The sequence below is a fragment of the Nelumbo lutea genome, chromosome 7, assembly GCF_056320005.1.
Source record: "Nelumbo lutea isolate HS-2025 chromosome 7, American lotus-T2T, whole genome shotgun sequence".
Taxonomy (NCBI): Eukaryota; Viridiplantae; Streptophyta; class Magnoliopsida; order Proteales; family Nelumbonaceae; genus Nelumbo; species Nelumbo lutea.
The window spans coordinates 47,707,735-47,735,713 of NC_142690.1; the positions used below are offsets into that span (position 1 = coordinate 47,707,735).

The window sequence follows — 27,979 nt, forward strand, 5'->3', positions numbered from 1 at the left end:
GAGTTTTGAGAAATAAAGATAGCATTATCATATCCTTATATTCAGGTCCTGTTGGTATGGTAGATTCCATAAGGGCTGAATTGCTTGCTGCTGTACAAGGAATCCAGCTCGCAAACCAGCTAGGGATAGAGCATTTGCTTATTGAAGAGGACACGTAGGTGATGGTGGGATGGTTGCTGAATCTGGACTCTATGATTTGGGGCTGTAGAAATCTCCTCAGAAAAGTCAAATGGCTAACAAGAAACATGACAGTTAGAATCCAGTGGATAGGCGGATCAGCAAATTTGATGGATGATTCACTTGTTAAGCAAAGGGTTTCTCAGGATTCTTTATTTTGGGCTACTTTCTAATTATGCTCATCTGATTTTGTAATGCTGTGATCAATATTAAACGAGAGGTCACATATCGTGCCTCTCCTTGGGTTGCCTGTAACTCTTATTTACTGGATTAATAAAATGCTTATTCATTTATCAAATAAAATGGAGAAAAGGTATCCATCAAAAAAGAAAGTTGGCGAAAAGGTGCCAATTGGTTGGTTCCACAGACCAACCAAAAGTAGGTGGAAGTACACTTACAGTGTAATCCTTATCCAATTTGGCTGAAAATTGGGGAAGTACACTTACAGTGTTACTAACCTGTAAAATTTCAGCTTAATTGGATATGCAAAAGTCCCCCAACCCAAGACATGAAGTTGGCTGATTTTCAGTTTCTGCAAGTCACTGTCATTTGTCAAAGTCAAAGAATTGACCAGTAAACCCCACATTATGTGTGATACCAACCTGAGGAGTGATGATGAAGAGGCTAAAAGAAGTGATTTGTTGCAAGTTGAAGGGGCTAGAAGGGTTAGGGGTAGACCAAAAAGGACATGGCTAGAAATGGTAAAAATGATTTTAAGTGCCAATAATTTAACAATGGATATGGCTTTAAACAGAATGAAATGGCAAAACAGGATTCATGTAGCCAACCCCATAAGGTTGGGATAAGGCTTTGATGATGATGATGATGATGATGACCAAACTGAGGAATGTCTATAGTCAAGTGTGACCCAATCTAGTTAAGTATTTAGGGAGTTATAGAAGAGTCTAAGTGAAAAGAGTTCAAAGAGTTCAAGTTTGAATAGAAGAGTTAGAGTAGTTGGAGCCTAGATACAGATAGCAATTTCATTTTGGGGGGTTATATAATGGTAGCGACAGCTCTAGCTTTTCATTCTATTATTTCATTTTAAAACTTGAAAAACACAACCTTATTTCTATTATTCAAACAGAGATGACAGTTATAGTTGAGGTATATTTTCCTACTTCTACTTCTATTTTTTTCACTAATTAGTAGTTCACCACTTGTGCCTAAAGGCTACTGCAGTCCGAAGAGCTTCTGCTATAATTAGATAATACATAGTTGGCATCTGTCAAAGTGTATTACTATCTTACAGTGTGATAGTGATATAGTTCCCTAGACCATATGAGAGTGTTGTTGAGAAGATTTCAGCAAATAAGGAATCAGGATAAAAAAACAAGAAGAAATAGTAACTGCATCCATGGAAACTAATAAAGAAAGAAAAAAAGGTAAAGAATATTAAAGAAGAGAAGAAATACCTGAAACAAGCTACCACAATCATAGTACACTATGCTTTTATTCATCAATCAACTATCAAAATTTCCAATTGCTATGAATCTACTTATAAACTCAACATAAGGACTTGGATCAACCTTTAGATACTCCTATTTTAACTCAAAAACTGATCAACAACAACTCCTAAATGAAAAATCCAAATATTACCCAAAAGGAGAACAACTACAATACCCACTTTCTTGCTAAATAGTCTGTTGAGGGTAAAGAATCCAGAATTTGGCTTACTTCCATTCTGGAGTATATTGCCAAAATCATCTGTAAGAATAAGTGTACATATTCCAATATTGATGTTTGCATAAATTGCCTCCGGGCATTTTATTACCAAAAAATATCTTACCATAATCATATAAGCAATAAACAGCTTGGAAATAGGTGCCTAGGAGAGCAAATAGCTTGACTGATGCCTTAACTAGGCAAGGGAAAATAGACATCAAATGTTCTGGGGGAGATTCCTAGGGAATCGAATGTACATCTTTGGCGTAGGTAGCTTTTCTAGTTTATGCTAAGCTGACCATAACTTTCTCAATTCACCAAGTTGATGCTAAGTTGCCAAAATCACCACATCAATTAGCGATAGAATCATTAGCAATGTTACCCATATATGGCAAGGACACTGATGGACACAGTATCAGATATGGAATTTAATGTAAAAATTGAAGTATTTTACATTACAGTATTCAAAAAAACAAATTGAAGTATTCAACATAATATGTCACCCTTAAATAGGTATCCAGTAGTCAGCTAGTCAATACTCCAACAATACTGGTTCTACCTTTGGACTCGTAAAGAATGTATTGAATTAGCTAAAGAGGTACTCATTAAGAACATATCGATTAAAGTGGTGCATTGAATCAAGACTATGGATATATTTGCACCTTTTTCCAAGGATGATATTATTTGCGGATCACAGTTTGTAGCTCATTCATTAAAGCTCAAGACCCAATATTTTCATCAAATGGATCCCATCAGCCTTGAACCAAGTCATGCTTAACTTCAATGGCTGTAGTATAGGGAGCCCAGGCAACTCAGGCATACGAGTTTTTAGAAACCATTGCAAGTAAATTAATAGCTCTCTTCTCAGGCACTGTATGCACTGGTTACTCTACAAAAAATGAATTGATGGCTGTGTTGCAAGGCTTAAAGACTGGGTAAGATGCTGAAAATGAGGAATTTAATAGTAGAAAGAGACTCAAAATTGGTAGTGTGGTGGCTAAAAACTGACAGAAAGGAACATGGCATCACCAGCACACCATGAGTGAAACCAAACACTTACAAGCAAAATCCCTGTTACTTTCATCTGGCTGTGCAGATCAGCATAACAATGACGGACTCCTTGGCAAAGTTAAGGGGGATAACCTTGTAATGTAGACTCTAAAAGGAAGGGTTGGTGACAGCGGCCAGCCTAAATTGAGGGGTAATCACCTTCGTAAATAGCATTTATTTAACTTCATAATCAATAAAGTTGACAGTATATAATGGCAAAACAGGACCCATGTAGATGACCCGATATAGTTCGGACAAGGCTTATATGAAAATGATGATGACAATCATGAATGTGGACAACATTACCAATCTAAAAAGAAAATGCATTGAATCCTAAAGCTGTTCTTCCAGGGTTATAAATAGATCACCCCTCCCAGCATTCTCCAATACATATGACACTCCTCAGCCTCTGCTTCCCTAAAAGCCTGATCAGTTTTGAATTGATCAAGTTCCCCCAATCCCGATGCTATATAAAGAAAAAAAAAATGCATCCAGCTGCCCATCCCCACCATTCAACAACTCTCCACTTTTGAAAAGATGCCGCAGGATCAGCTGAAAGCTTGACTGGAAAAGACCCCTAGAGCAGTAATTCATCATCCAGCTCATCCTCTGTTCTTGATAGAGTTTCCTTTATACTTTATTAGTTATGGTAGACGGTTATATTTCTCATTTACCTTGCCTTGTCTACTTCTATTTCTAATAAGGGGTGAAGTTGTAATTTGCTTATTTATTATTGAACGAATAAAATTGGGCAGCAGTTAGAGGTCGGACTAACCTCTCAGTCTCAGCTGTTCAGCCTTCATCTCACTCTCTCATCCTAACATCTTCTGGACAGTTATTGGATTTATTTTCGACTTGTTATTGCTCTGTTTTCTTAATCAAAACATGGCATCAGAGAATAATAGAAAAAACTGAAGGAACTTGTTCTTGGATGCTATGAACAGAGAATTCTCTTCTTTTCTTCCCTGCCCTTAATCGATCTTCAAAAAGGGACTCAAGTGGACTGACCGGCCTTAGATAGAGAGGCTTAAATGCCTCAAACCCAGTTGAAGCAAGTCAGTTTGGTGGTGTTTTAAATCTCCTCTACTTGACAGTTCAAAGAGGAGGATGACAATGAGTATTGTGGTTCACAGTTGAATGAGAACTTGTTTGGTGTGGAATGGAACATGTACAAGTGTCACTGGGTCTTTTGATTTGTGCCCCTAGGTTTAGTGTAGAGGCTGAACTCTGTTGGTGGCTTTTTGAGATCGATTTGTGAGACTAATCCCTGCTGTATTCGGGACGGCGACATCCTCAGAAAGTGGAAAGCCAATGGTTGTGTTGCAAAACGATTTTATGACAATGGAAATGATTTCAGTTGAGTTGAATGGTGAGAATTACATTCCCTGGGCTATGTTTTTGAAGTTTTTCTTACTAGTGAAAGAAAAGCGAAGTATATTGAAGAAGATAGACCTGCGATCTAGTACTTCTACTTCCGGATATGGTGAGTGAGTACAGGATAATGCCCTGATCATGACTTGGCTGTGGAACAGTATGGAGCTACATATTAGTATTAATCTCATGTGGACGAGAGGGATGTACAGTTGCTTATTGTTATGATTTATAATGGCCTTCCCTTTATAATGGGCCAATCATGCATCTGTCAGAGAGGTTTCTACTGGTGATGATACATCTGTCACTTTTGAACTCTAGATTCACTTGGTCCAACCTACATGAAAATCCCCTCTGCTCGAAATTGGATAGATTCCTTTACTTAGACTAGGAGAATCATTGGGGAGATTTGGTTTCTAGAGCCCTGCCTAGGGTAACTTCCAATCACAGTCCCATCAAAATAGGGGTGGAGTTATTTGTCAATGATGGGATTTGAAAACAAGTGGCTAACACACCGGGATTTTGTGAATAAAATGAAGCAATGATGGGATGAGGAGTTAAGTGGGGTAAAGTGGAAGGGCATAAAAATCCAAACGAAATTGCATACTCAAATGCATAATAAAGAGTGGAATAAGGATCATTTTGGGAAAATTGAGGAACAAAAAATGAGATTACTCTCTCGGATTGAAGAGTTGAATGAAAAAGAATCTCAAAATATTTTGAATGAAGGTGAAAGAAAATTGAGAAGACAGCTGAAGAAGCACCTAGAAGAGGTGCTTTTGAGAGAGGAAATTAGTTGGAGGCAGAAATCAAGGCATATGTGGATTAAAGAAGGCAACGGCAATACTAGATTCTTTCATGATTTAGCAAATGGGAGGAGGAGGAAGAATTTTGTGACCAATCTAGAGATAGGAGAGGAGGTGATTACCAATCAGGATGAGATAGCCAGGAAGTTCATGGACCAATTCAAATCCATATTTAGAAAACCCTTGATTGAGAGATTAGTGATGGAAGGGGTGGATTTTGGCCAAGGGTGATCGAGGAAAGGGCTGTGGTTAGAAAGGAATTTTGAGGAAGAAGAAATTAAACAAGCAGTGTTTTTAATGAATAGAGATAAGGCTCCGACCCCTGATGACTTCACAATGGCTTTCTATCAAGATTGTTGGGAGATAATTAAAGATGATTTGTGTGATTTTTTTAAGGAATTTGAAGAAATGCACACAGTAAGCTGTGGGGTTAATGCGGCTTTTTTGGCTCTAATCCCAAAGAAGCCTTATGCTAGCCACCTAAAAGATTTTAGGCTGATTAGTTTGGTGACGAGAATTTACAAAATATTGGCTAAAGTGCTCTCCCCAAGCATTAAAGAAATTCTCCCCTCTAGTACTGGTCAAGCCCAAGGGGCTTTTATTCAGAGGCCACAAATAACTGATCAAATCTTGATTGCCAATAAATGTGTGGAGGAGATGAAAAGGTCTGGAAAAAGAGGCTTTCTTTGTAAATTGGATCTTGGGAAAGCCTACAATTTGGTGGATTGGCAGTTTCTTTTAGAGGTGTTGAGGAAGTGCGGGTTTGGGTAGGGGTGGTGTAGCTGGATACTTGGGTGTATTAGTACCTGTCATTACTCAAAATTGGTGAATGGAGTAGTTAAGGACTTCCTTCCAGTTTGTACTTTTCTGACCTTGGGGAGGGTTAAGAGAGTTTACCCTTTCCCTTGGATGCTGTATTCACTTTTGTATCTTATTTAATAAAATTCTGGTTATTGATCAAAGAAAAAAGAATATGGGATGTTGGTGTATCAAGGCAGGCTACTTTGACAACACCTTGGAAAGCCATTCACAGTGCTCTTCCTCAATTTCTCAGGTTTGTCAAGTATGATGTTTGCTCTAGGAACAGTGTCCAGTTTTGGCAGGATATTTGGGTCGGTAATACTCCTTTAAAGGACCTTTTCCCTTCACTTATCTCTCTGTCTTTGTATAAAAATGAGGTCATTTCAAACTTTATCACAATTGAGAGTACCCCTTTGGCTCCAAATTGGGACTTTGGCTTTCGTAAGGGGCTAAGGGATGAGGAAATTAATTCCTTATGTAATCTGATCTATCTTTTGAATCAAATCTGTTTGGAACTGTCTAAACCAGACAATAGGATTTGGGTTCCCCAGCCCAAAAGAACTTTTCTTGTGCTTCTTTTTTAAGTCCCTTTGTCAGTTTCCTTCTCAATAGGTTTTCCCTTCAAAGGAAATTTGGTGTAGGCCAGTTCCCCCAAAGATAATGGCTTTTTTGTTGGGAAGTGTACCATGGGAAAGTGAACACTTTAGATAATCTACAAAAGAGAAGACCTTTCCTTTGTATTTCACCCAACCGGTGTACTCTCTGTGTAGCTCACAAAGAGGATTGTTATCATCTACTTCTTGTCCTTTCTTTACAGAATTGTGGGATTGGCTTTTTTCGTTGTTTGGGTGCAGGGGGAACATGCCAACAGAAGTGTGCATGATCTTCAACCCTTCTACCTTCAGCTGAACCAAAAAAAGAGGGAGAATTATGTGGAGATGTGCTAGAGCATCCTTGCTATGGACAACATGGGAAGAAAGGAATGATAGAATCTTTCAAGACAAGGAGAGGAGCAGCCAAGATTTGAAGGAGTGTGTGATAAATAGAGCAATCCACTGGCTAAAGACTATGGAACTTTTCCATCACTTTTCCTTTCTAGACTTATGGAGAAATTGGTTAGCAGTGGCAAGGTGCACTTCTAGGAAGACTACGGCATCTACAAAATGGACTCTACCGCCTGAAGGTTCAATGAAACTGAATTTTGATGGAAGTAGTCAGGGCAATCCAGGGCACTCTGGAATGGGAAGGTTCTTGAGGGGAGATCAGCAACTGCTTTAGCAGATGGCTTAGCTAAACAAGGGACAAATAGGGAGGTTTTGTTTTGTCTCAGCTGTAATGTTCATCTTTCCCTTTTCCTTTTAAGTTTCTTTGTAATCAGTTAAGAGAGGCTGCAGCTCGTGCCTCTCCACGGGCTGTTGTTTGAGATCTCCATTATCTTTTGAAGCAATAAAACTTTCTTTATTCATCAAAGAAAAAAAAAAACAAGAGTTAGTATCTATCACATGAGAGTACGAAAAGCTTCATCTGTCATCTCTTGACCCCTTGCCAAATTAGGTATTCCTTATGTCCCTAAGTTTCCTTTTAGCTTTATGTATGTAAGTAAACTAACCAAGGCATTGAATTGTTACATTTCCATTTTCGCTTCTCATTGTATGTTTCAGAACCTCAAGATAGGGAGGAAAATTGGTGGTGGGCATGAAGCTGGACGACTTTACTATCGGATAGTAGTGGCTCACAGATTGCATTACATTCTTCCCATCTCCATTGTGGTGGAATTACATTCTTCCATTGCTCAAGAAGGTGGTCCAATTGTTAAGTAAATTTCTAAGTTATAGTGAGAGTCGTGTTAATTTAGTATGCACCATTGTGTGTCCTTTGTCCCAAGAGATGATGCTAGAGTGTCCAGTCCTTTTGAGTTAACACATTCTAATGTTTGGGGTCCTAGTATAGTCGAGTCGTATAATGGGTTCAAATATTTTGTAGTGTTCATTGTTGATTTTTCAAGGATGACCTAGATTTATTTAATGAAAACTCCTTCTGAATTGCCTCATATTTTCTATTCTTTTCATGCTGAAATTCGAAATCAATTTGGTGATTCCATTAAAGTTTTTCATTCAGACAATGCAAAAGATTTTTTTATTTTTTTGATCAGTAAAACAGAAAAAAGCTTTTATTGAGATAGAAAGAAGAATTTACAGTAGTGAGCTGCCTTGGCTACCCTTGTAACAACCAAAAAGAAAAAAAAACAGTAAGCACCCCAGAAATTTGCTATTTAATGCAAAAGAATATTTTGAAAGCCAGCCCTCTTGTTCCCGCACACACAGCGGTGTTGCTGAATGGAAGAATAGACATTTACTAGATACAGCTTGTGCTCTCTTCTTTCAGATGTCTATTCCTAAAATTTATTGGAGTGATGCAGTCTTTACATCTTGTTTCTTAATTAATACTTGAAAGAAGAAGAAGAAGAAGAAGAAGAACTGTTTACTGTATTACAGGTTTGAAGAGAAGAAAAGAGAGAAAGAGAGAGAGAGAGAGAGAAAAAAAGATTGAAGAGATGAGAAAAGAAAGAAGGGGTTCAGTGGTGAATGATCTGCTGCCCCATACACTCGTTTATTTATAGCTTTTAGGATCCTTACAAGAATAGGAAATAAACAAAAATTAGAAACAATAAGGCCAACGAGTTCAACTTAACAGAAATTAGAAACTAAAGAAATTAGAACTACTAAAAAGAAATTAGAAACTACTAATAAAAGAAATTAGAAACAATAGGTGTAGGTATGAAACCACACACACTAGAGCCTGAGTGTGGGTATGGAACCCCACACTTGTGGCTAACCAACTATTTCTTCACTCCCCCTCAAGTTGGGAGTAGATATTTGTCATGCCCAACTGGCGTAGATCTGTCTCCAATTTGCCTTTTGTGACTACTTTGGTGAAGAGATCAGCTAACCGCATGTCTGAGGCAATGTAAGGAAGGCATACTTCTTGCGATGCGACTCGCTCTCGGATAAAATGTCTGTCAACCTCGATATGCTTAGACCTATCGTGCTGTATTGGGTTGTGGGCAATATTAATTGCAGCTTGATTATCACAATACAACATCAGAGGCTTCTCATAATGAACCTCCAACTCATTAAGCAAGGATCTCAGCCATAACACTTCTGCAACACCATTGGCCATGGATCTGTATTCCGCTTCTGCACTAGAGCGAGCAACAACATTTTGTTTCTTGCTTCTCCATGAAACAAGATTTCCCCCCACAAATGCACAATATCTAGAGGTGGACCTCCTATCATCAACACATCCAGCCCAATCAGCATCTGTATACACTTCTATTTTCATATGACCATTATTCTTGAAGAGTATACCCCTCCCCAGACATCTCTTTAAGTAGGCAAGGATCCTTTCTACTACAAGGAGATGGGTGATCCTAGGAGAATGCATGTATTGACTGACAACACTGACAGCATAAGAAATATCTGGTCAGATTAGAAAGAGAAAGAAGTTTACCAACCAGCCATTGGTACATAGCCCTATCCTTAAGGAGTTCTCCACTTTCTGCACTTATCTTATGGTTAGGCTCAATGGGAGTATCAGCAGGTTTCACTCCTAACTTGCCAGTTTCTTCCAATAAGTCCAAAACATACTTCCTTTGGGAGATTTAAATGCCATGCTTAGATCGAGCTACCTAAATTCCTAGGAAATAGTGTAACTTTCCTAGGTCCTTCACTTCAAATTCCTTGTGAAGGTGTTGTTTAAGGGTTTCAATTTCACTAGTGTCACTTCCTATTATCACAATGTCATCTACATAGACTGCAAGTAGAGTCAGGGAATGATCTGTCTTCTTAAAGAAGAGGGTGTGATCTGACTGAGCCTGTATGTATCCAAATTTGTCCAAAGCCAGTCTAAACCTATCAAACCAAGCTCTCGGGGATTGTTTCAGCCTGTACAAGGCCTTCTTCAAAAGGCAAACTTTCTTTCCTACTTTTGTACTATAAAAACCAGGGGGTAACTCCATGTATACTTCCTCTTGCAAGTCTCCATTGAGGAAGGCATTCTTAACATCCAGCTGAAATAGTGGCCATGAGAAGTTTGCAGCAATGGATAGAAGAACTCTAATAGTGTTCATTTTTGCAACAGGTGCAAAGGCTTCTGTATAGTCTATGCCATAATTTTGTATGAATCCCTTTGCAACCAATCTGGCCTTATACCTCTCTACAGTACCATAAGCATTATATTTCACAGTAAACACCCATCTGCATCCAACAGGTTTCTTCCCTTCAGGCTAGTTAACTAGTTCCCATGTGTTGTTCTTGACAAGAGCATCAATCTCTACTTGCATTGTTTCCTTCCATTCAGGTATCAAAAGAGCTTCTTGCACTTTTCTGGGTATAGGAATAGAAGAAATAGATGTCAAGTAAGATCTGTAGGATTCCGAGAGACAATTATAGGAAAGGAACTTGGAGATGTAATGGGTAGTGGATGAGGTGCAACGGCACTTCCCTTTACGAATAGCAATTGGAAGATCAAGGTCATCTGTCGATGAAGGCTGAACCTCTGTAACAGTGGGATCAACAGTGGGAGCAGTAGTAGTGTCTGGATCTGGAGCTGTAGAAGATGTTGGGACTAGCCTGGATTGTTGTTGAGTACAAGAATCAACCTGCCTCCACCACTTTCTGTGATACACTCTCAACTCCCTACATTTTTGACAACCTTCTTCGCAACTCCCCCCCTCAGTAGCCGGGACAAGTAAAGGAACTCTTGGAGCTGAAACCGAAATCCCTTCCTCACTATTCTCCCCTGAGGAGAAGCCTTATGATGGTATGGCATATCCTCAAAGAAGGTGACATCCATGGACACAAAGCGCTTCGCTAAAACTGGCTCATAACAGTAATATCCCTTTTGATTTTGTGCATACCCAAGGAAAATACACTTAGTGGCTTTGGGATCAAACTTGGAGCGATGAGGTCCAAGAATTTGAACAAAACAAGTACACCCAAAAGTTTTGAGGGGAATAGTGTGTTGAGTGGGCCGACTTGTGTTTAGTTTATTTTCTTTTAAATTAAGATGTTGTTGGGCCTTGGGCCCATTAGTTTTTATTTTTTAAAGAGCTATAATTACTTAGTTTGAGTTGCCGCCCTACTAAGGGCATCCTTGTAATATCTCATACTTAGGTTAATTATAAATAGAATGAGGGGCTGGCGGCTAGGGTTATGTTAATCTATCCTAGTCGACCTTCTTCTCTTTTCTCCCCTTTCCTCTCTTGCTGAAATCCCCAACTTTCTACTCTTCCTTTCACAAGAAGCTTGGCTGAAATCAACACATAAGGTTTTCTACTTGGTATCAGAGCAGGTTGAAGGTTCTTGAAGAGATTTATTCCTGCAGCCCTAGATCGGCCGACTGCATGGAGTTTTAAGAGGCTGATCGAAGCTTTCAGGTAAGCCCAGTTTTTGGATTTTCTTGATGGATCTATATGCCCTGTAGCTGGTCTAGGGTTTCTCATCAGAATCAGGAAAAACTGGAGAAAGGGGGAGAGTCCTGATTTTGTTGGACTCTTCAATTTTGACCTAGGTAGTGGCGCCCTATTTTTCTAGGGTTCCTCTGGGTTTTTTGTAAGGGGCGATTCAAGTTCCATGTGGTTTGGAGGCCTCTAGAGAGGGCGGTTGCTTCTTCTCTCTCTTCTCCCCATCCCACCGAAAAGGAATCTTTCGTGGGGAGAAAGTCCGGGACACCAAAGGAGTGTCGTTGGTTCCAAAAGGTATTATGTTTATTCTTGTTGCATTTTTTAGCTGTTTTCTGGACCTCATTGAGACACATGGAGGGACACAGAGTTGAATATAAGCCCGGGAATGAAATGGAACCAGTGGGAGGAGGTGTTGGAGACCCCTTCGGAGCCGGAACCATTACTACAGTTAGGTTGGATGGTACAAATTACTTAGAATGGTCCTAATCTGCAAAGATGGCCATTGGGGCTCGTGGAAAATTGGGGTATATTACTGGTGAAGAGGTAAAACCCAAAACTGGCAACTCCCGGTGGGTGCAAGAAAATTATATGGTAATGACATGGTTGTGTAATTCTATGTTGCCACATATAAGTAAAAACTTTTTATGGGCAAACACTGCTAACGAGATATGGGATGGGGTTGCAGAGACCTATTCACAGAAGGAGAATGTTCCTAGGGCTTATCAACTGAGAAACCAAATTATTGCTACTAGGCAGGGAGATAGATCTGTTGCAGCTTATTTTTCAGTCCTTAAGACCCTGCGGCAGGAGATTGACCATCTAGAGACCTTTGCTTGGGAAACCACCAAGGATGCAGCTACCTATCAAAAACACTTAGAGAAGTATAGGGTGTTCGAATTCCTTGCTGGCCTTAACCCTGAGTATGACATTGCACAACAGCATCTTCTTTCCAGGGACAGTGTCACTCTCTCCCAAGCATATGCATTCGTCTCAGGAGAGGAGTGCAGGAGGGATGTAATGATGAAGAATCTCATGTCTGATCAGTCTGCTATGGTAAGTGCTGGGAAACCTAAACAGAATGGCAATGAGAAGAAGAAGGAAGACAAAAGAGACTTAGTCAGTGACTACTGTAAGAAACCAAAGAGACTTATCTATATTTTATGAGGTTTTTGCATGAAATTTTATGCTGATTTAATTAGATTTTGCCCTATTTTAGCTTGATTGCAAGAAAGATTTCAGGGGGAGCCAAAACAACAAAAAGAAGGCAAAAGTAAGAAAAGAAAGCCCAAAATTTATCAAGTTCAGCCCGGCCCAGCCATGAGAACAAGGGAGTTTTCATTCGGCCCAAGAAGTGCAAGCTAACTCTTTGGAAAACCCAAGGGAAGAAGCCTAGCAAGAAGGAAATTTCGGCCCAGCCCATTTTTAGCCCAAATAACAGCCTAGAGTGTAGCCCACATGAGCTCAAAAGCAAGCTAAGTTGTAGCCCAAATAGCAACCCAAAGGGAGCTAGGGGCGGCAACTCCTAGATGTTTCTTGAAGAGAAGGAGGGAGCACTCTAGAAGGTTCGGGAGGAGTGTAATACACCCAATTCTAGAGACTTCAAGAAGGGGCAAGAGCCCCCTTGAAAAACTATATAAGGAGGCCTCTAGGAGGGGGGAGAGGTGTTCAATTGCTTGAGAGGAAGGCTCTCCCACTCTTAGAGGTTCGGCCACCTTGAGAGAAGAGAAGAGAAGAAGGCTAGGCGCAAGGAAGAAGAAGAAGAAGGGCTGAAGGAAGTTCAAGACAAGCAAGTTAGAAGAGAAGGTGAGTTCGAATTGAGGGTTTGTGATTCAAAGATCTTTTGTAATAAATCATTTGTAGTTTCATTCTCTTTTGATTTGAATTCAGTTTCTTTGTTATATTTTCTTTCTTCTTTCTCCTTGTTTCCATTCTTCCTTGATGTATTTCAGCTTGTAAAATTTCAGTTCAGCAATCTAATTCTTTTTTATTCATTCAAATGGTCATGAATTGTACTTGAAGTTTCTTGAATAAGGGTGTTATTGTAGATTAATTCGGCCAACTAACCTTCAAAACTCAGATCTGAATTCTCAGATCTGAGATTGCAAGATCTGAATTGCTTGAAAGAGAATTCAGATCTGCAATTTTCAGATTGGCCGAATGGATCTAAAGCTTGAAATTCCTAGAGTGCTTGAGAGAGACTCTAGGAATTCAGATCTACTATTCAAGAACTGAATTGAGTGCAAGGTTAGAAATAACTTGCACAATTCAGTTGGTGATCAATTCAGATTTGAATTGATGCCTTAGAAGTGTTTGAAGAAATGCATGCATGGAGATTAGATTCTTGCTAGAGATAGAAGAACCGTCACTCATGCATAGGATGAACATGCGCTTGAGAGAGGCTGTTCATGACCTTGGGGTTTCACCAACCCAAAGCTCAATCATGATTTATTCGAATGATCCAAATTGATAGATTGCTGAATTCTGAGATTGACATTTACTGCTTACTCTTCTAACCTGATTTGAAGGCAATTGGGCCAATGATTTAGATAGATTTTAATTTAGGATTTTTTAGCTTTCATTAAAGTTTTGATTTATTTGTTGATCAGATAAGAAGTGCTCGATTTAGTATTGGTAATTGTTTCCTAAATCCTAGTGGGAACGAAACTTCACTCACTACTTTATTACTTGAACGGCTAGTGCACTTGCTAGTGTCACAATGAGCTACACATCAGACATCACCTTTTTTGAATCTACATACTTCTTCTCAAGGAATCCTTCTCAGGGGGAATGTTTTGGGGAAGTAAGTCAGCAGTCTATCCCTCTCCCAGTTCCAGTTCCTGTGTCTACTATTGTGCTTGACAACCATCCGATGTCACCTACCTTGCCCCCCCCCTTTGCGTTCCGTCTCACAATATTACTCACGGCAGAGACTTCATAAGGAGGTTGATTCCACTACGGCAGAACTCACACCACTTCTTGTCGATCCCTTGGAGACTCCAGATTCGATTGATACAGATCCAGGTATTCCTCTTGATCCCTCTACTATTTCAGTTCCCATTGGTCCCACTAACACTGTTACAGATAACCTTGATCTCCCTATTGCTCGTAGAAAAGGGAAGAGGAAGTGCACTGCTCATTGCATATCACAATACTTGTCCTACAGTGGACTTTCTCCTTCCTACCGTGCTTTTCTCCCTTCTCTTGATTCCGTGTCTATACCCAAGGGTGTTAGTAAGGCTCTCTCCAAACCTGAGTGGAAGGCAGCTATGCAAGAAGAGATGGAAGCTTTGATTAAGAATCAGACATGGGAGATTGTGGACCTACCAGAAGGCAAGGAGGCAGTTGGATGCAGATGGGTTTACACAGTAAAGTATAAGGCAGTTGGATGCAGATGGGTTTACACAGTAAAGTATAAGGCAGTTGGATGCAGATGGGTTTACACAGTAAAGTATAAGGCAGATGGAAGCATGGAGAGGTACAAGGCAAGACTTGTTGCAAAAGGATAAACACAGACCTATGGCATTGATTATCTAGAGACCTTTGCACCAGTCGCAAAGATGACCTCTGTTCGGATACTCCTTTCTCTTGTTGCCTCATACTCTTGGCCCTTGTTTCAACTGGATGTGAAGAATGCTTTCCTAAATGGGGATCTACAAGAAGAGGTGTATATGGATCTTCCAGCTGGTTTTATGATAATGCTAAAGAGGGAAAGGTATGTAAGCTGAAGAAGTCACTATAAGGCTTGAAACAATCCCCCAGAGCATGGTTCAACAGATTCAGAAAGGCCCTGATTGTTTTTGGCTACACTCAAACTCAATCTGATCACACCTTGTTTGTGAAGCGCAGGGGATCCTTGGTGTCAATCCTAATTGTTTATGTGGATGATATTGTTGTCACTGGGAATGATCTGAGTGAGATTGATAGTCTGAAGAGGAACCTGCATAAGGAATTTGAGATTAAGGACCTTGGAGAACTGAGATACTTCTTAGGCATTGAAGTTGCAAGATCGAAACATGGAATTTTTATCTCTCAAAGGAAGTATGTCTTGGACCTTCTCCAAGAAACAGGGAAACTTGGAACAAAGGCAGCTAGCACCCCCATTGATCAGAACCATAGAATCAGTGCATCAGAAGGTGAACAAGTAAAGGACCTTGGGAGGTACCAAAGACTTGTTGGTCGGCTACTATATTTGTGCATGACAAGACCGGACATCTCCTATGCAGTAAGTGTAGTGAGCCAATACATGCATGCTCCACGAGACTAGCACTAGAAGGCAGTTGACAGGATCCTTACTTATCTGAAGGGACATCCAGGCAGTGGCATATTGTTTACTGATCATGGACAGCTCAAGCTAGAGACCTATACAGATGCGGACTAGGCAGGATGCCTCGATGACAGAAGATCAACTTCAGAAGTGTGCACCCTAGTTGGGGGTAACCTAGTCTCATGGAAGAGTAAAAAACAAACAGTTGTGGCAAGATCAAGTGCAGAAGCCGAATATAGGGCCATGGCACATGGAGTTTCAAAACTTCTCTGGATCCATTCTCTGTTGGAAGAAACCGGTGTTCAGGCAGAAGAACCTATGATGCTATACTGCAATAACCAGGCAGCAATTAATATTGCTCATAATCTAGTCCAGCATGACCGAACTAAGCACATTGAAGTAGATAGACATTTTATCAGAGAAAGGGTAACTTCTGGAGAAGTTTGTCTTCCATACATTTCTTATGATCTGCAACTTGCTGATGTCCTCACAAAAGGCGTTGCAAAGAATAAGCTGGAGCATGATCTACACAAGTTGGAGATGTATGACATCTACTCCCAACTTGAGGGGGAGTGCTGAGTGGGCCGACTTGTGTTTAGTTTATTTTCTTTTAAATTAAGATGTTGTTGGGCCTTGGGCCCATTAGTTTTTATTTTTTAAAGAGCTATAATTAAGTTAATTATAAATAAGTTAATTATAAATAGAATGAGGGGCTGGCGGCTAGGGTTATGTTAATCTATCCTAGTCGACCTTCTCTTTTCTCCCCTTTCCTCTCTTGCTGAAATCCCCAACTTTCTACTCTTCCTTTCACAAGAAGCTTGGCTGAAATCAGCACATAAGGTTTTCTACTTAGTGAATAGGTCCTTATCTAAATATAGAAGACTGAACGGGGTTTGCATGTTTAGGACCCTTGAAGGAACCCTGTTAATGAGGTATATGGCTATACAGATTGCATCTCCCCATAAGCATATGGGAACATTGGAGTTGAGCATGATGCTTCTGGCTACCTCTAAAATATGTCTGTTTTTTCTCTCAGCAACCCCGTTTCGCTAAGGGGTGTGAGGGTTTTGCAAAGTATTCCTTGGCATTATTAGATCTAAGAATCTTGATCTTGGTTTCAAATTGAGTTAGGATCATCTGATGGAAAGCCTGAGTCAAAGAGGGGCCTCATCTCGAGAGTGCATAAGATAGACCCATGAAAAACGGGTATAGTCATCAACAAATAATAAGAATTTTTTGTACCCACCCCCCATGGTGGGAGTATGGTAGGGCCCCCAAACATCAGAATGCACAATCTCAAAAGGAAGGTTGCTTCTTTTATTACTTGAAGGATAAGATGATCTACTTACTATGTTTTGCAAGTTCACAACTTTCACATTTCAACCCAGACACTTCTATTGGCTCAAACAAGTTTGGAAAAAGACTCTTTAAACACCCAAAGATAAATGACCTAAGCGGTTGTGCCAAAGCATAATCTTACTACAAGACCGAGAAACAAACAATTTCCCTACTTCACTCTACTCCCCCTATGAAAGTTCCAACAGGTAGACTCCATTCATCTCACAGCCAATCCCAATCACCTTCTTCGTTTCCATATCCTGAAAAATACACTGATTAGGGTAAAAAGTTATTGAATAGTTTTGATTTTTAGTAATACTACTAGCTAAAAATAAGTTAGCACTAAGCTTGGGAACATGCAAAACTGAGGATAGAGTGATGGTATCTGATAATCTGATTTCTCCCTTGCCAGAAATTGGTACAAGAGAGCCATCAGCAATAAAAACTTTGACTCTCCCAGAGGATAAACAATAGGTGCTAAATAGAGTAGATATATTGGTCATATGATCTGAAGTACCTGAATCTATTACCCAAGAAGGTCTAGTATTACTTGGGGCAGAAGCATGACAAGCAGTAGCTCTTCTACCTGTATGAGCAAGGGCTTAAGTAGGCTATTGAGCTGATGTAAGCTGAGCTGAATTACTAAATTCAGCTTCTAGCTGAGTCAGAGCAGCTCGGACTGCAGCTAGGGTATCTACAAGAGTGCCTCTTGTGCCTGATGAAATTGTACTATTAGTATTGACAGCCATATTAGCATTCCCTTTCTTATTTCTGAGCTTTGTTGGAACTAGATGATGGTGCAACTTCCAGCAGGTGTCCTTAGTATGTTTAGGTTTCTTGCAGTGTTCACATACTAAGTCCTTCTTAGCTTCCTTCTTCTCCTTATCCCCCCCAGATTTAAGTCTAACTGCTACCAAAGCTGATTCAGAGGGTTGTTGCTGCAACATAACCTTTCTCCTAGTTTCTTCACCATGCACTAGTTGTGATAAAGTCACACTATCTCTTGTCAACAACTATTGTCTCACAATGTCATATTTAGAGTTCAAACCAGCTAGGAACTAAAAAACTCTATTAGTTTTAACCTCACATTTTAGCTCATAAGCCCTAGCAACATTAAGAGGCTGAGAATAAGTTTCCTTCATAACATCCCACATTTCCTTAGTTGTTTTGGCCCACAAGTAGTTTCGGCTTATGTGTGGCTGCATAGAGTTGCACAGCCATGTCATCACCAAAAAATTTTCTTAGACCCACCTAGCATAAGTAGGGTCCTCCTTGGAGGATTCCTTCACATCCCCTAGCAAGAAATTCAATTTTCCTCTACCCCCAATAGTCATCATGGCTGATTGGGCCCATTCCAAGTAGTTTGATCCATCAAACTTAACAGTTGTAATCCGAAAGGTGTTTTCAGTCATGTTACCTGAATCACCAGTCCCAAAAGCACCTTCCCCTTGGTTCTTGTACTCCATTCTAAGTTAAGAAGAGGCTTTAAACTACTGTGATAAGAAAAAACTGTATTTCAAGGCTGATAACAGCCGACCAAGGACAATGATTTTGCAGTTAGATAACAGTAAACTACTATCCTAGGATTGATATCAGTCTTCAAGTTTTCTATCCGTACCTCTCTAAATGAATAACAAAGTCCTTTTGAGTATCAATCTCAAGAAAAGGTACTTACTTTATAAAGAAAAAAGCCCAGAAAACTAATTGCTACCTTCAGTCTTCAAACTTGATCAATCGATTACTGTCAGCACCTTGAATCTTGATCTAAGAACCAAGAAAAAAAACTGATCGGCACCTCCAATCTTGATCAAGAATCGATCTTGATCACTCAATTCCTACACGATTCTTCCTTATTACAAGAAGCTCTCTCCAATCTTAGGACAGCTGCTAAAGCCTTCTTGCAACCTCCAAGAATCAGCCAAAACAAGGATCTTTTTGAACTTTCATCCCTAAACAATTCTCATGTGGTTGGATGAATTAAATCCACATGAGAAACCCTAGATCTAAGGCTCTGATACCAACTTGAAAGAAGAAGAAGAACCGTTTACTGTATTACAGGTTTAAAGAGAAGAAAAGAGAGAAAGAGAGAAAGAGAAAAAGAGAAAAAGAGAAAAAGAGTGAAGAGAGGAGAAAAGAAAGAAGGGGTTCAGTGGTGAATGATCTACTGCCCCATACACTCCTTTATTTATAGCTTTTAGGATCATTGCAAGAATAGGAAATAAACAAAAATTAGAAACAAAAAGGCCAGCCAGCCCAACTTAACAGAAATTAGAACTACTAAAAAGAAACTAGAAACTACTAATAAAAGAAATTAGAAACAACTAGGAGTGGGTATGAAACCACACACACACTAGAGCCTGAGTGTGGGTATGGAACCCCACACTCGTGACTAACCAACCATTTCTTCATTAATCATATATTGTCATCTTTTCTTGGTGGAGCTTCACCCTTCTCTTTGCTTTTCCCGTCCACCCAACCCTTCCTCATGTGTTTTGCTGTGTGCTTTGTTCAACACTTGGGTCTTGGAATGGATAAACTAGATCTAAAAGCCTTAAAGTGTATTTTTCTGGGATACTCTCATACCCAAAAATGTTACAAATGTTTTCACCCCCAACTCCATAAGTCCTTTGCACTTCCTGATGTGACATTCTTTGAAACCCTGCCCTTCTTTTCGTCTACCAAGTCTTCTGCTACATCTCCTTCAGTACCTCTCCCAATTACTCCAACTGAAATTGTTGTTCCAATGACTAACCACAGTGCTGACACTAAAATCAGGTCCCCTCCTGAGAGTATGTATTGTAGAGGACCTCGAGGTATTGTTTATCCTACTTTAATTCTTGTTTTTCCACCATCACCTTCACTGTCAACAGGTCTATTTCACCTTGATCTCCTCATTGTGCTTCATAAACGTAAGCGTACATGCACTAATCATCCTATATTTCTTTATGTTCCTTTTGTACATTTATCTCCTGCCTACAAGAAATTTGTTTCCCTTCTGTCTTCTATCCCTATTCCCCATTCTCTCTAAGAAGCTATTGTCTCCCCTGACTAGAAGAAGGTGATGGAGGATCTTTCATGCTTTAAAATCTAATCCCACATGGGACCTTGTTTCATTACATCTCGAAAAGCAGGTTGTTGGGCACAGATGGGTATACACTATTAAACACCATTCTAATGGTAGTGTGGAATGGTATAAAGCTAGGCTGGTTGCCAAGGGTTATAATAAGCTATATGGAATTGATTATACTAAGACCTCCCCAATGGCCAAGATGGGCTCTGTTTGTGTCATCATATCTTTAGCTGCCCACTTTGATTGGGCCTTGTCTCAACTTGATGTTAAAAATGATTTTCTTCATGGTGAGCTTGAGGAGGAGGTGTACATGGAGCAACCTCCAAGGTATGTTGCTCAGGTGAGGTAGATAAAGTGTGTCAGCTTAGCCGCTTATGAAGGTAATCTATGGATTGAAACAGTTGTCACGAGTGTGGTTTGGTAGGTTCACTAGTGTGGTGAAACAGTTTGCTTTAAAACAGCGTAGTGTGGATTATTCAATGTTTGGCAGAGACACGCCGTCAAGGAAGATCATCTTGGCAATTTACATTGATGATATAATCATTACAGGCAATGATGAGGAGGGAATTAAGGACTTGAAACAGTTCTTGCAACAACAGTTTTAGACCAAGGACTTGGCACAATTGAAATACTTCTTAGGTGTTGAAGTTGCTAGATCAAAATTACTAGCATTGGGAATCTCCCTTTCCCAATGCAAGTATGCTCTATACTTACTAGAGGAGACAAGATTACTAAGAGAAAAACTAGTTGATAGTTTGATACTCCTATTGATCCAAATGTTGAGATTTCTAATTGTGAGGGGGAGCCTTTGGAAGAACCAGGGAGACTAGGAGATTGGTTGGAAAACTTGTTTACCTCGGTATTACTAGACTGGACATTGATTTAGTGTGGGAGTACTTAGTCAATTCATGCAAAACCCCATAACTAGTCATTGGGAAGAAACTATAAGAGTATTGCAGTATGTGAAAGCTGCTCCTGGTCAGAGTCTGTTATACAAGAAGGATTGTGAGTTTTCTCCAGAAGGGCATTCAGATGCAGACTAGGCAGGGTCCACTTTGCTTCTAGCAACTACATTTTTCTTGAGGGAAATCTGATTTCTTGGAAAAGAAAGAAGCAAAGTGTAGTTGCTAGAAGTAGCGCAAAAGCAGAGTATAGAGCTATACGCTCATACTACATGTGAGTTGGTGTGGCTGAGACGTTTGTTACAAGAAATTGGAATTAGCTATCGCTCATACTACATGTGAGTTGGTGTGGCTGAGACGTTTGTTACTAGCAATTGGAATTAATGTATCTATTCTTATGAAGCTATTTTGTGATAATCAAATTGCCATCTAATCCAGTGTTCTATGGGAGGACCAAACACATAGAAGTGGACTACCATTTTGTGAGAGAAAAGTTGACAAGTGAGGAAGTGGTTACACCTTATGTGAAGTCAGAAGATTAACTAACCAACCTCTTCACCAAAGGCTTAAACCATGCACAGATGAATTCCATTTGTAGCAAGTTGGATTTTTATGATATTTATGCTCGAACTTGAGGGGGTCTGTTGGAGTTTCCTTTATTCTTTATTAGTTATAGTAGATAAGGGTATATTTGTCTTTGACCTTCTTTTGTCTTCTACTTCTTTCTATTTCTAATAAGGGGTAAAGTTGCAATTTCCTTATTCATTATCGAATGAATAAAATTGGGCAAAAGTTAGAGGTCAAATTAACCTCGCAGCCTCGACTGTTCAGCCCTAGTTCTCCTACTTCTCTTCTTCGCACTCTCTCATCCTATATCTTCTAGGCAATTTTTGGATTTATTTTTGACTTGTCATTGCTCCGTTTTCTTAATTAAAACAGTTCTCATCCATTTGGATGAGGAAAGGAAGATAGGCATGGTGAAAATTATACAAAAGCACAGTAATGGTGAGCCAAATTTCGGATCATTCACAGTCTTTAAATGGAATCCAACATCCAACTCCAAGGATTTATTTGTCAAAGATGGTGTGGTGGTGCGTGTAATAGGCTTGCCATTCCATCTGTGGTAAGAAGAAGTAGCAGAGTCTATAGCAGTATTGTGTGGAGGAATCTTGAAAGGAGCTTTCTGGGGTGATCTTTATTCAGTAGCAATCCTGCTAAGTGGTGTGAAGTCAGAAGACATTCCACGAAAAGTAGAGGTACGAACAGAGGGGAGTTTTGTCTCTGTGTGGCTAGCATCCTCCATTGAAACAGGGCTGTGGAAGGAGGCTTGTATGGTAGGAGGGGAGAAGGAGGAAGAAGAAGCATTACGTGGACTTGTGAGATTGGTTAATTCAAATGGGAAGGAATGTTTCACTAAAAAGGGGTGTCAGGGGAAATAGACAAAAATATACCAGTGTCTGAAGGGAGAGGGCTGAGCCAGCAACCTCAGACAGGGAGGGTTGCTGGTTCGACCATTAAAACAGGGGGGTGTGATTTGTTAAGAGGTCATGTGGGAGGAAAAGACTTAGAAAATGGGCCCAGTCGAGTGGATCCCTTTTCTGGTGGGCCGGAGAAGGCAACTCAGGTAAAGGCTTTAAAGGTGGGTTCTTATATTAGAAATTTTGAGCCCAAGGCCCATTACAAGACAGATGGGCCAAGGGACCCTTTAAGTAAGCACGTGACTAGGAGGAGGGATAAGCTGATAGACGAGATTAAGCGTCTATCTTCTTCTACCCCGAATCCCTCCTTTCGGTCGAATAGTTCAGGCGCAAAATCTCAAGACTCTTAGTCTTGAGGCTCTCTACAGTGGGTCCCATCCAACCTGGCAAACCGTCTCTCACCAGATAGGCGCAACCTGAGATACCTGAAGCCTAGTGATTTTAACAAAACAGGGTTTGAAGATTGGTCGAGTGAATAGAACAGCAGTGACGATTCTGATAGAGACGAAACTTTAAGTTTGGGAAGTCTGTCTCGAAAAGCAACAATGATTTACTTGAAATAGAAAGTTTACATATAGAGTTGTTGTTTTTAGAGGAAGAGATTGAAGAGGCAGGTGGCGGGAAGACTAGAAATGGAAAAGAAAATGGTCCTAAAGCTGTGAAAACTCCTCTTCCCTTCATCGAGGGAGCTGACCCTGAGTCTAATGAATTACAGAATGTTGGTGGAGAGGGACAAGAATCGGCCGTGAGGATGGATGTGGGTATTCCAATGTCGGAAACACACAAAAAGGATTTCCAAGTGGGTAGATCGTCAGAAAGTGATTCTTTCACTATGTCTACTTCACAACTTTGTCCAAAAAGGGGAAAGGCCTTAAAACCATTTGTCACCTGTCAGCAACTCAATTCCAATGATTCTAGCCCTACCCCCGTCCTACCAGGTATGGGTGTCAATTCATTTTTAGGTGTTGATTTGTCTACTATGCCTGTAACAGATATTCTAGCTTCCCATCCAGGAGGTTCTGTTGCAAGAGAGAAGGTGATAGTGGAAGGAGGAGAGAGGGTGATGGAAGGAAGTAGTAAGGGGGAGGCAGACAGAATTTGGGAGTTGATCTGTACAATGATGGAGGAACTAAAAAAAAGGAAGGATTCTTAGAGAGATGTTGCAGCCAAAATAAGTGTGAGCAGGGTAAAATCTTCCTCAAACATTGGCTGGAAAGGATGAAGAAAAGAAAGAGGATGATTGTTGTATTAGGAAGGGGGGAAAAAAGGAACAAAGAAGAAAAAAATATCTGAAGTGGAAAGGCTAATCTTAGACATTGAGGGAGGTTTAGAATTTAGTGGTAGAGGGGATAGGAGGAAGGGCCCAAAATGAGGAGATTATGGCCTTTTCATGGGTTTTTTGCTATTTTATCTCGATGAAAATTATTAGTTGGAATGTAAGAGGGTTAGGGAGTGCAAGCAAGACAAGGGTGATCAAAGACCTACTCCGAAGGGAAAAACCCGATATTGTGTTGTTACAAGAATCCAAAACTATGGAATTAGATGGGAGATGGGTTTGGAGGTCTAGAGGTTTAGGTTGGAGCTCGTCTCCTTCTTGGGGAGCCTCGGGGGGGATCGTAACACTGTGGAGGGAGGATGTGGTGGAAGTAGTGGAAGAATTGATAGGCAGATTCTCAGTTTCCATTAAGTGTAAGAATGTAGAGGATGGGTGTGTATGGGTCTTAACCAATGTTTATGGCCCTAATTCCTATAGAGAGAGGAATGAGATGTGGGAGGAACTATATGCAATCAAGGGGCTATGGGATGACCCTTAGTGCCTGGGCAGAGATTTTAATGTCATTAGATTCCCTTATGAAACTAGTAATCCCCAACAGGTAATTACAACAAGCATGAGGAAATTTAATGATTTTATTAAAGAATGTGAATTGAAGGAAATACCTCTACTGCAAGCCAGTTACATTTGGTCCAACCTTCAGGAAACCCCTTTGTGTCCGAAGTTGGACAGGTTCTTATTTAACCTTGCCTAGGAGAATAGTTTGGAAAACTTGCTTGCTAGAGCGTTACCCAAGGTCACCTCCGATCACTGTCCTATCCAGATAGGTACTGAGTTTTTTCCTACAGGACCCAAACCTTTTAGATTCGAAAATATGTGGCTTACCCATCCAAATTTTGTGAAAAAAGTGAAGGAATGGTGGGGTGAGGAGGAGAGGGGGGTAAGATGGAAGGGGATCAAGTTTCATAAGAAATTAAAAAGGTTGAGATCCAAAATAAAAGAGTGGAATAGAGATCATTTTGGTAGAATTGAGGAGCAAAAATTGTGCCTAATCTCTCGAATAGAAAACTTGGATGTAAAGGGATCTCAAAATGGGTTGACCGAGGAGGACAGAATGTTAAGGAAACAATTGAAAAAGGATTTGGAAGAGGTGTTACTGAGGGAAGAAATCAGTTTGAGACAAAAATCTCGACACAAGTGGATTAAGGAAGGCAATGGGAACACTAGATTTTTCCATGATTTGGAAAATGGGAGACGAAGAAAGAATCTTGTGACCAAGCTAGAGATAGGAGAGGAGGTGAATACCAACCAGGATGACATAGCCAAAAAATTTGTGGACCACTTCAAATCGATTTATAGAACACCTTTGAATGAGAGAGCAGTCGTGGAAGAGGTGGAATGGCCAAGAATTGATGACGGAGTAGCAAGGTGGCTAGAAAGGGATTTCGAGGAAGAAGAAATTAAGAAAGTTGTCTTTCTAATGGATAGATCCAAGGCTCCAGGTCCAGATGGCTTTACAATGGGTTTTTATCAAGACTGTTGGAAGGTGTTGAAAGAGGACTTAGTTGAAGTCCTTAAGGAATTTGCAAACAATCAAATTATAAGCCCTAGAATTAATGCCACCTTTGTTGGCCTTGATACCTAAGAAGAATGATGCCATCCACCCAAAAGATTATAGGCCTATTAGTCTAGTTACAAGCATCTATAAAATTCTGGCTAAAGTGCTCTCGTTGAGGATCAAAACAGTCCTCCCTTCTATCATTAGTGAAACCCATGGGGCTTTCATTCAAGGGCGACAAATAACAAATCAGATCTTAATTGCGAATGAGTGTGTGGAGTAAATGAAAAGGTCTAGGAAGAGAGGTTTCATTTGTAAATTGGATCTTGAAAAGGCCTATGATTTGGTGGACTGGGAGTTGCTATTAGAGGTTATGCGAAACTGTGGATTTGGGGACAAGTAGTGTAGTTGGATTTTTTGGTGTATCAGTACTTGTCACTACTCTATTCTGGTAAATGGTATGGTAAGGGACTTTTTTCCAGCTTGAAGGGGTGTCAAGTAAGGGGATCCACACTCACCCTTCCTTTTTACCTTAGTAGCTGATGTGATTAGTAGGATCATTACTAAGGCTGACAGTGAAGATGCCATTGAGGGTTGGAGAATAGGGAGACATCAATTCCCCATCACCCACCTTCAGTTTGCAAATGACCTAATGATCTTTTGTGAATGAGGTTTTAGCAAAAAGGTAGCAAACCTAAAAGAGCTAATCAAAGGATTTGAAAGTATTTCTAATTTGAGAATAAATTTGGAAAAGAGTTGCATATCGGGTATAAATTTGGAGGTAGGGGAGGTCGAGGCTATTGCGGAGTGTCTTGAGTGTTCCACCTCTGCTTGGCCTATGTCATATTTAGGGCTTCCTTTAGGGGCAAATCCTAGGGAGAGTAGACTTTGGACCCTAGTGATAGAAAAGTTTGAGAAGAGATTAGCCTCATGGAAGAGGAATTATGTCTCTTTAGGAGGGAGAATTAACCTAATAAGAGCTACCTTGACTAACTTACCTACCTATTTTTTGTCTGTATTTAGGATACCAGTTAGGGAAGCTAGGAAACTGGAGAAGTTGACAAGAGGTTTCTTATGGGAGCCGGGACAAGAAAAAAAGGATCATTTGGTTAATTGGGAAATTGTGTGCAGAAGTAAAGAAGAGGGGGGTTTGGGACTTGGGAGGGTAACTAGAAAAAATCAAGCTCTGTTAGGGAAATGGTTGTGGCAATGACCATTGGAAAGAGAGAGATTGTGGCATGAGGTGGTGGGAAGCATTCATGGGAGGTCGGAGAACGGATGGGATGCTGGTGTATCAAGGCAAGCTAACCTAGCAGCACCTTGGAAGGTCATTCACAACACCCTTCCTCAATTCCCCAATTTTTTCAGGTATGAAGTTTGTTCTGGCAACACTGTTCATTTTTGGGAGGATATTTGGGTAGGAGACACACCTTTAAAGGATTCGTTCCCTTCGCTATTTTCTGTTTCTTTGTACAAAAAAGATGTGGTCTCAAAATTTGTCTCACCTTTGGGAACACCCTTATATCCTACTTGAGATTTTGGGTTTCATAGAGGACTTAGGGATGATGAAATTGAATCTCTTTCTGTCTTGCTTGGTTGTCTTAATCAGGTTTGTTTGGATCCCTCCAAGCCAGATAAGAGGGTATGGACTCCTAGACCCAATGGAGCCTTCACTTGTGCTTCTTTCTTCAAGTCCATCTCTCAACTTTCTACTCAACAACCCTTTCCGTCAAAAGAAATTTGGTGCAAGCCAGTTCCCCAAAAAATTATGGTGTTTTGTTGGGAAGTATTCCATGGGAAAGTAAACACTCTAGATAACCTACAAAAGAGAAGACATTTCCTCTGTATTTCTCCTAATTGATGTATCCTCTGTAGAGCTCATGGTGAGGATTGTTACCACCTATTAATATCTTGTCCCTTTTCTGCAGACCTTTGGGCTTGGCTACTTTTGTTGTTTAGGAGTAGCTGGAGTCTATCAGCAGAAGTTCACATGCTTTTTAACCATTCTACCTTTTATTGGCCTACAAAAATAGGGAGAATTATGTGGAGATGTGCTCGTGCTGCCTTGATTTGGACTCTTTGGGAAGAAAGGAATATTAGAATTTTTCAAGAAAATGAAAGGAGCAGTCAGGATATGTGTTAAATAGGACAATACCTTGGCTAAAGACCTTGGAAATCTTTCAACAATTCTCCTTTAATGGCCTTTGGAGAAATTGGTCAGCAGTAGCGAGTGTGTTCATCCCTAAAGGACAAATCAATTACAAGCTGGTCTCCTACATCCGAAGGCTCACTAAAGTTGAACTTTGATGGAAGTACCATGGGTAATCCAGGATTATCCAGAATGGGGGTGCTTTGAGAAATGAGAAGGGAGAGATTTTGTTGCTCTACTCAGGTCCCTTGGGAATTGGGGACTCCGTCAGGGCAGAACTTTTAGCTGTTGTACAAGGGGTGCAATTTGCAAACCAGCCGGGGTTACAACACCTAACAATCGAGGGGGATTCCAAAGTGGTGGTGGGTTGGTTGAAAAATCTTGAAGAGGCTATGTGGCGTTACAAGAATGAAATGAATAAATTTAGTTGGTTAACAAGGAATATGTTGGTCACTGTACAGTGGGTGGAGAGATCAACAAATACTTTGTCAGATGTGTTAGCTAAGCAAGGGGTAAATAGGGAAGAATTGTTTTGGGCTCAGTTGTCATTCTTGCTTTTCTTTCCCAGTTTACTTGTAAGATTCAAGGAGGGGCTGCAGCTTGCGCCTCTCCC

The 27,979-nt window shown here is 40.3% G+C and overlaps 1 protein-coding gene across 3 annotated transcripts in view; it reads right to left on the bottom strand.

Moving 5' to 3' along the window:
* Window positions 1-27,979, bottom strand: part of CYP59 (cyclophilin 59) — an 86,650-nt gene that overhangs the window by 36,146 nt on the left and 22,525 nt on the right. The gene's annotated exons all lie outside the window — the stretch shown is intronic.